A 7,904-nucleotide genomic window follows, 5' to 3' on the forward strand; every position below is an offset into this window, starting at 1 on the left:
TACCTTTGCATCAGTACACCTGCATACATCCATTTTTGAAAACCCATTTAGGTGTCCCATCAAGGAACTGGCCATGGTCGTCGAGACGCGATCGAGTAGAAGGATGCATTCCAAAGGTTTGCCTTCACCGCGATGAGATGAATCATCCCTGCTCGAAAGAGTCAGCTTTATACGATCTTAGACCCTCATCCCATCACGCCTGAAGGTGGTGTACCACCGCCCCCATCGGAGCCCGGACGAACCGCACCCGACGATAGAGGTGCCGACGGATCACTCGACCCATGCGGACACGTTCGAGGACGCGTGGACGATCTCGATCCCACTGCAGCGCCTCACGATCATTAGGTACTAGCTACCCTAGTGACGTCGAGGACAACGAGATGACAAGTTGTTGCCCCTAGGGGAAAGATCTAGTGGACGAGCCTATGCCCCGGGCTCTCTTCGCACACGGTCGAGGAGCAGGACGTGCACGAGGGAGGAAGCAGCAGCAGTATCGACCCCGGGAGGAGCCGAACGAGGAGCGTGGAGCGTACCTTCACACCCTGACCGCCGTCGTCGAACGCGTGGAGCAGCTACTAGCACGACCCGTGGTGCCGCCGGTACCCATCATCGTGTCCAAGCCCGTGGCACCGAAATGAGCCCGCGACCAACCAAGGGTCGCATGCCCCTTAGAGCAATCGCAGATGCCCGTTGAAGCCGAAGACCCTGATGACAGGTGGCAGGATGAGATGCTTCGGGACCGACGTCCTGACCGATATCCCACACGTGACCCACAGGACGTCCATGTCCCGGATGGACAATATCCATGAGATGACTATCATTGTGGGTATGAGGCCGACCTACCAGTCCGCGGAGACGATTACGGCCGACCCTATGATTGATGGTACGACGAACCCGATGAGGTTCCCCTATACCATCCGAGCGTGATACCTGATCACCATGCTCTGTACGATGGTCAACCACGACAATGGATTGACCACGAGCGCCGCCCGACCGCACCCTAACGACACGTCGAACCATGATATGGAGGATACCCACTACCCAAGCGGCGCCCAGACGACTACGAGCACTGATGAGAGGAGCATCGCTCCAAGATCCATAAGAGCATATGAGCTGACATCGTTGTCTTCGAGGGGTCGAGGAAGCCTAAGGAGTTCATTGACTGGGAGTTGAGCATGAACTCCTATTTTCGATGGTATCGGATGGACGACGACTTGTGTGTCGAATATGCAGAGATGAGACTTTGCGGACAGGCCAAGATTTTCTGGGAGAACGAGTACGTAGCAGCTGAGCGACGAGGATGACCTATCATGTCGTGGACCGAGATGGCTCAGAAGCTGAGCAAGTATGTGCCATCTAGAGTAAAGTGTGCCCTACTGATTTACTGTCAGTAGTAGCGATGGTAATGTGCTGGTAAATGGTAAAATTGGTTGTGGTGTGCATGATGGTGAACACCTGAGATATTCTTCACCATGAAATCCCAGAAGAATTACCATGTGTCTGAAAAACACACAAACTACATTAACCTTGTGATCATCCACCCAACAGGCCGAACAGTTCTATGTTTTTATATGTACTATATTGAGACTCATAAAAACTCTTAGAATATCTTAAATGAGACAATCTATTTTTTTATTGTAAATAGGGCAAAAGTCTATGACTTCCTTTGTCTACAATTTTGGGGGTCTATTTGTAAATATGTGATACTAGATGTATGGAGATAAAAAGAAAAATATGCTTGACTTCCAGAATGCAACTGCTACTAGGCTGTTAAATATCACAATTTAAAGTTGAAGCAATCTTGGGCAATAATTTTTACCATACCTTATTAGCATTGCTAGCACGGCATAAACTAATATAGTTCCAAGATATTCTGCATCAAAATATTTATTTTTGTAAATTTTTCAATCGAATTCCAACATTGTCCTTTGATTTCATTTAAAAAGGTGCCAATGAACGCAGCTTTTTCTGCACCTTGGAAATCACACTCTAGAAGAATTGTCCTCATATAGTGCAAAAGAGAAAAATGAGACAGCAATTTTGGTTCAATCATGGATATTTTTTCAGTAGGCAAATCATATCGCGACATGGGGCTTTCTGCCTTGAAAGTAGATAGGCACTGATAACATGCAAATAGAAGTTAAATAAATACCAATCTCATCACATTTTGTGGGCTTTTAATGCATAAAACATTTATGTTTAGCGCATGTTATCATGATTTTAGGCTAAAATAATAAATTTCTTGAATTTCAAGTTAAATAATATCTTGAATCAATATTTAGGTCAATTTACACATTTAAATGATTTAAAATGATGATTGGAACAATTGAAATGATTTAATTGACCTATTTCTATAAATAAAAAGAAAATAAATAAATAAAACGAATTTTAGAAATTAATAAAATCACTTTAGGCATTAATAAACAATTTCTAGAATTTATTTGAACTGTTTTTAGGTTAAAAAACTTTCATTAATAAAAACTGGCCCTTATTGGGCCAGTTTAATCGTTAATCGGATGTTTAGTGCGCACGGACACACACCGAGGAGAGCACGGACCAATCAGAAAGTTGCATTCAGCTTTCGATGCGTGACACGCACGCATGTGTGTCACGCGTGTCGCTCATCACGTCCGGTACGAAGCGCACTGCACGCGCTGTGCCGTGGACTAATCCCAATCCACTTAACATGTTTCAGTGCGGGGCGTCGTGGACCGATCGGAAGAGAGAGATCTAAACGGAGTGTCTTCTCTCTTCTGTGCGTTTTACACGCACGACCCGCTGTGCACATGACGAACGGAGCTTCACGTCGCCACGTGGCCGAATCCAAAGCTTTCGTGCACTCTGCATACAAAGCGGTTAACACGAGAAAAATAACTGAATGCGAAAAACACTTTCTTCCGATCCCGCGGCGATAAAAAGGAAGAAAATCGGAAGATTAGAGCTCATTCTTGATTTTCAAGCTCGAGGAAAGAAGCCTAGCCTCCTCGAAGTCTCAGGAATCCACCAGGAAACAAGTTGGAGCTCAATTCTTTGAAGAATTCTGCAGATCCGGCGCTGCCATTTCCAGCTCATTCAAGCCAAATTCATCGAAATTTCTGTGCGTTTGTTGCGCGAAATCAAGCCCTATCGAGACTCTGATTGTTTCTGGTATCTCTAGGCACACTTTGGACGCCTTTTTACACTTCATTTTGCATTTTAGTATTCTCAAATCTCCACTCGTTTATGCTCGCCGTCGTTCTTTTTATGTTCCGATTTTAATCGTTTTTATTCCTAGATTTTAGTTCGAATTAGAATCATTTAGCCTTAGTTGATATAACCTTCCAATTTCGAATCCTATCCGACCCTTGAACCGCATAAAAATTGTGAGTCCTTCTCACGATCGCGTACTTCTTCAGTTAGCAAATCGTGAATCAGATTCACGATTTGCTAATTTAGGACGCTTTTACCATTTCAAATTAAATAATAAAAATAATAATGCTTAAAAAAGCATAGAAATTAGTTTCTGACTCTTTAAAAATAGTAAAACACCCTTTGAAAAATAAAACAAATTAAGAAATAAAACTTTAGAGTTAAATCCATTTTAGAAATCGGTTTCAAGTTAAAAAGAACAAACATATACATAATGCAAATCGACTAAAGATTGTAAATCAAATATAAAGATAAACTTAAGTGGTTTTATATCCCTGTTATTTGATAACAGAGAATCATTAAAATCACCTAAGTTCCAAAGGATAACATGTTAGTTAGAATTACAAGTATTAGCATTTAAATTGGAAATTCAAACATCATGTCATTTAGGTTTCGAATTCAAAACCCTAATTAGAAAGAAAATTGAATATTTCCTATCGCCTCCCTAGGGTTCGACCCCTTACTCAATTCATTAAGGGATATATAAATTTAGTGGTTAAGTTCAAAAAACTCCCTAAACAACGACAAATAAACGTATATTTTTTAGCTTATCAGGCACATTTCTTGAAAACATGCTTCAATGTTTTGCTATCTGTGTTATCAGTTACATAAAATAAGAAATAATATAAACTGTCATCCAATCATTGACTTCTCTAAATAACTATCTGGCAGCAACAATTCATGGTAATCCAAATGAATTGGATGGTGCCACTTGATAGAGTGGGTTAGTTCAAATAATATTATGTTTTAACCAATAAATATATTTAAATAATTTAAAATTATGTTTTTTTGTCTCGTTAAAGTATTTTCTTTTTATAGTCAGCTTAACTCACCAGATATCATAATATCATTTTAGAATAGGAACTTACCTTTAAACATTCAAAGAAATCCAAATGTATATATTATGACTTATGCAAATAGTTTCCATATGAATTTAATGCATACAAAACTGTAAGAATATCAGAAAATGTAGTAACAATCATAATTTCATTTTGAAATTTAGTTTATCACATTAATCTTAAATAGCATGTATTATTATGAGCATTTCAATCTAAATATAACTATAACTCACAATAAATTATGCTAAAATAGCTTCTCATTGGTATTTATCAAATACCCAGCAACTTCATCATTGATAATCCATTTACCTTGAAACAACAAACATGAACAATTATCAATCAGATGTTTAGCATAAAGAGTCCCTTTGATACTTTACACGCTCACCTTTTCAGGAATGTATCGAGTGACTCTTTTATTCTAGGAAAAACTCGTGGTTTTATGGGTGATTTATTCAAGAGATGCACTAGGCCCATTTTATGATTTCTGGATAGGATATTATATCCATCGAATTTTTCAATTCACTTAATGAATAGTTGGCCCAAGACAACACACAAGGAAGATCACTCTCTCAGGTATGGGGCTACTTAGGGTTTCGGGTTCCCACTAACCTTTTCCAACCTGACAATATGGAGTACACTTTTTGTCCATCCATAACTAATATCATACTATTTATCAATGAAATTTTGGTCACGAGCCTCCATTCTAAATATGGTGAAGATACAAGAAATGGTAGATGCCTTAAGTAAAATGTTAGTGTAGGTAAAAGATAACAGACCACTAAAAAATACTGAAATCATTTAAGTTAGTGAGTAAAAAAATTAACAAAGTAAAAAAGAAGTGTTAATTTATTAATTCTTGAAAATAGTACTTCAGAGGGATACTTTTATCCTTTATTTCTCTAGGAGTACTAAAGTTCGAGCTAGTCTCTTATTTAAACAAACACAAGGCTCTTGTTAATAAAATTCTAGGATTTCTAATCTCTCGATATGTTGGCTTTGCCTGCCATGGAATCATGATACCAATGTGCCTTTAATCCGTATTCATAACCAGTAAAACCCTAGATTGATTTCAGTCTTTAAGTTTCTTAAAAAAGAAACTTAAAGGTAGTTGGGGATTAAACTATTGAGGATCTACTCCTCGAACAAAAGGTAGTAACTCAGACGTGCTCCTAGAGAAGGGCTATATTCAAGAGATACACAAGACCACCCTCCACCACTTATGATGTAACACGTAACCGCCGAGATCGAACGGCACGTGTTACAACACAGGGAGGTGTGAGAATGCACGGTGATGCGATGATAAGATGATGTGATCTTTAAATTTCAATGACAAGTACGAGGTAAGACTGTTCAGTTCGTACGATCAACTAAGTTGACGAAGTTCGTTTGGATCAAAATCGGACTTCTCAACATTCCTTTGAACCAAATAGACGCTACGAAATGAGGGGTAAAGTTAATTACCCAATGGCATCCAATCTTTCACAGTAATTGACTAGCGACTTACCAAGAAGAAAATCTTATCTCTCACAAATGATGGCTATCTTCTAATCAACAACAATACTCTCAGAGGCAACGGTAAAGCACTTCAATAATACTGTAGAAAGTAAATGAACTGTGAACGTAGGGGAAGAGGTAGAACCTGAGGGCGAAACCCGTCATTCGGAGAGTCGACAGAAGCGGCGTTGGTGGCAGCAGAAACGAGGGAACTCACAAGATCTGGCTAAGAAGTTGCTTTCTTGGCGGTTTCTTGGACTCAAACATCCCAAGAAGAGGGTTTCTTGAAGATCGGCTTTGAGAAAGCGGCGGCGGCAGTGGCAGCGGCGATGGTGGCCGCAGCGGTGGCGGCGGCAACGAGGGAACTCACAAGCTCTGGCCAAGAAGTTGCTTTCTTGATGCGTTCTTGGACTCAAACAACCCAAGAAGAGGGTTTCTTGAAGATCAGCTTCAAGAAAATGACGGGGGCAATGGCGGCGGCGGCAGCGGCAGCAACGAGGGAACTCACAAATCTGGCCAAGAAGTTGTTTTCTTGATGCGCTCTTGGACTCAAACAACCCAAGAAGAGGGTTTCTTGAAGATCGGCTTCAAGAAAGTGGCGGCGGAGGTGGTGACAGTGGCGGTGGCTATGGCGATAGCAGTAGTGGTGGCAGCAACAAGGGAACTCACAAGATCTGGCCAAGAAGTTGCTTTCTTGGTGCATTCTTGGACTCAAACAAACCAAGAAGAGGGTTTCTAGAAGATCAGCTTCAAGAAAGCGGCGTCGGTGGCAGTGGCGGTGGCAATGGCGCCGGCAACGAGGGAACTCACAAGATCTGGTTAAGAAGTTGCTTTCTTGGCGCGTTCTTGGACTCAAACATCCCAAGAAGAGGGTTTCTTGAAGATCAGCTTCAAGAAAGTGGTGGTAGCAGTGACGACGAGGCAGGGGCAATGGGGCCGGTGGTGGTGGCGGCGGCGGCGGCGGCGGCGGCGGCGGCAGCGGTGACGCTTGAGTCATAGGGATGACTCCAAGAAGAGGATTCTTGGAGCTTTCTTGAACCCAGTATAACCCAAGAATGGGTTTCTTGAAGAACGGCTTCAAGAACGTATAAGGGCGTCGGTGATGGTTCCTCCATGGAGATTTGAGGTGGCTTGGATGCCCAGTGGACGTACTCCACGATCTACTCTAGGAAGGCAATAAAATCTCCCAAAGGGAGGAAAGGTGGGAGCCAAAAATGAAGAAACCTTTCAAACTTAAATTGAACTTCAAAGTGTCCTCTTAGGCATGCCGGCCTTTATATAGGGTCAAAGGCATGCCCAATCGGCCATAACGAGAAGGAACCGTCTCTTGAGTAGTAGCCTTCACAAATCTACGAAATGATGAACGGTTCAAAAGGACGAGGCCCAGAACACAGATAGGCATGTCCATAATTCAAAAATAAATTACATTCAAAATAAACTAGAAAATAAAAGATGCTCATTGATGTATCGTTAAGCAGAATACTTAAACGATGGGTTGCAGGCATCGGCTCATGCTCCTCGATGAGGTTGTTGACGTCTTTCTGTGTCAGTGGCGAGATGGTCCCCCATCAACTTATGTAGGAAGTTATTAAATTTCAAATTTCTTCTAACTATGGATAGAACTACGGCATACCTTATTTCTACTCCTCGATTCTGTAGAGCAGATTAAGGATCCATGACCTGTCTCCTAATGCCATGATCAGTACAATACTTTTTGAATTCTTTAGGGGAGAATTATCCTCCTCTATTGGTCCATAAAACATTTACAGTTGTGATGTTATCATTTTATTCAATATCTTGAATTTTTTGAATGCTTTAAAGGCACCTAATTTCATCTATGCATGTGTATCTAAATTAACCTGCTAATATTTTCAAATAATAAAAATTAATATTGATTGAATCCCAAATTGAGTGGAGATATTGGCCCATATAAATTTCAATGTCTGAGTTTGACTGTTGGAGACTCTGAAATTTTCTTCAGTTGGGAAAGAAAGTTTCGTTTATTTATCACGTAAAAAAATCAAGCAGGTGATCCAACAAAGTCAGACATGGCAGGTATTGTACTGCTCTTTCTTAAACATAGTATTCAATTTATGGAACTTTATGTACCCAAATCTTCAGTAATACGTCCAACCGATTGAATTGTCACCATATTACGTTAGA

This window comes from Wolffia australiana, chromosome 11 (assembly GCF_029677425.1).
Source record: "Wolffia australiana isolate 7733 chromosome 11, ASM2967742v1".
Taxonomy (NCBI): domain Eukaryota; kingdom Viridiplantae; phylum Streptophyta; class Magnoliopsida; order Alismatales; family Araceae; genus Wolffia; species Wolffia australiana.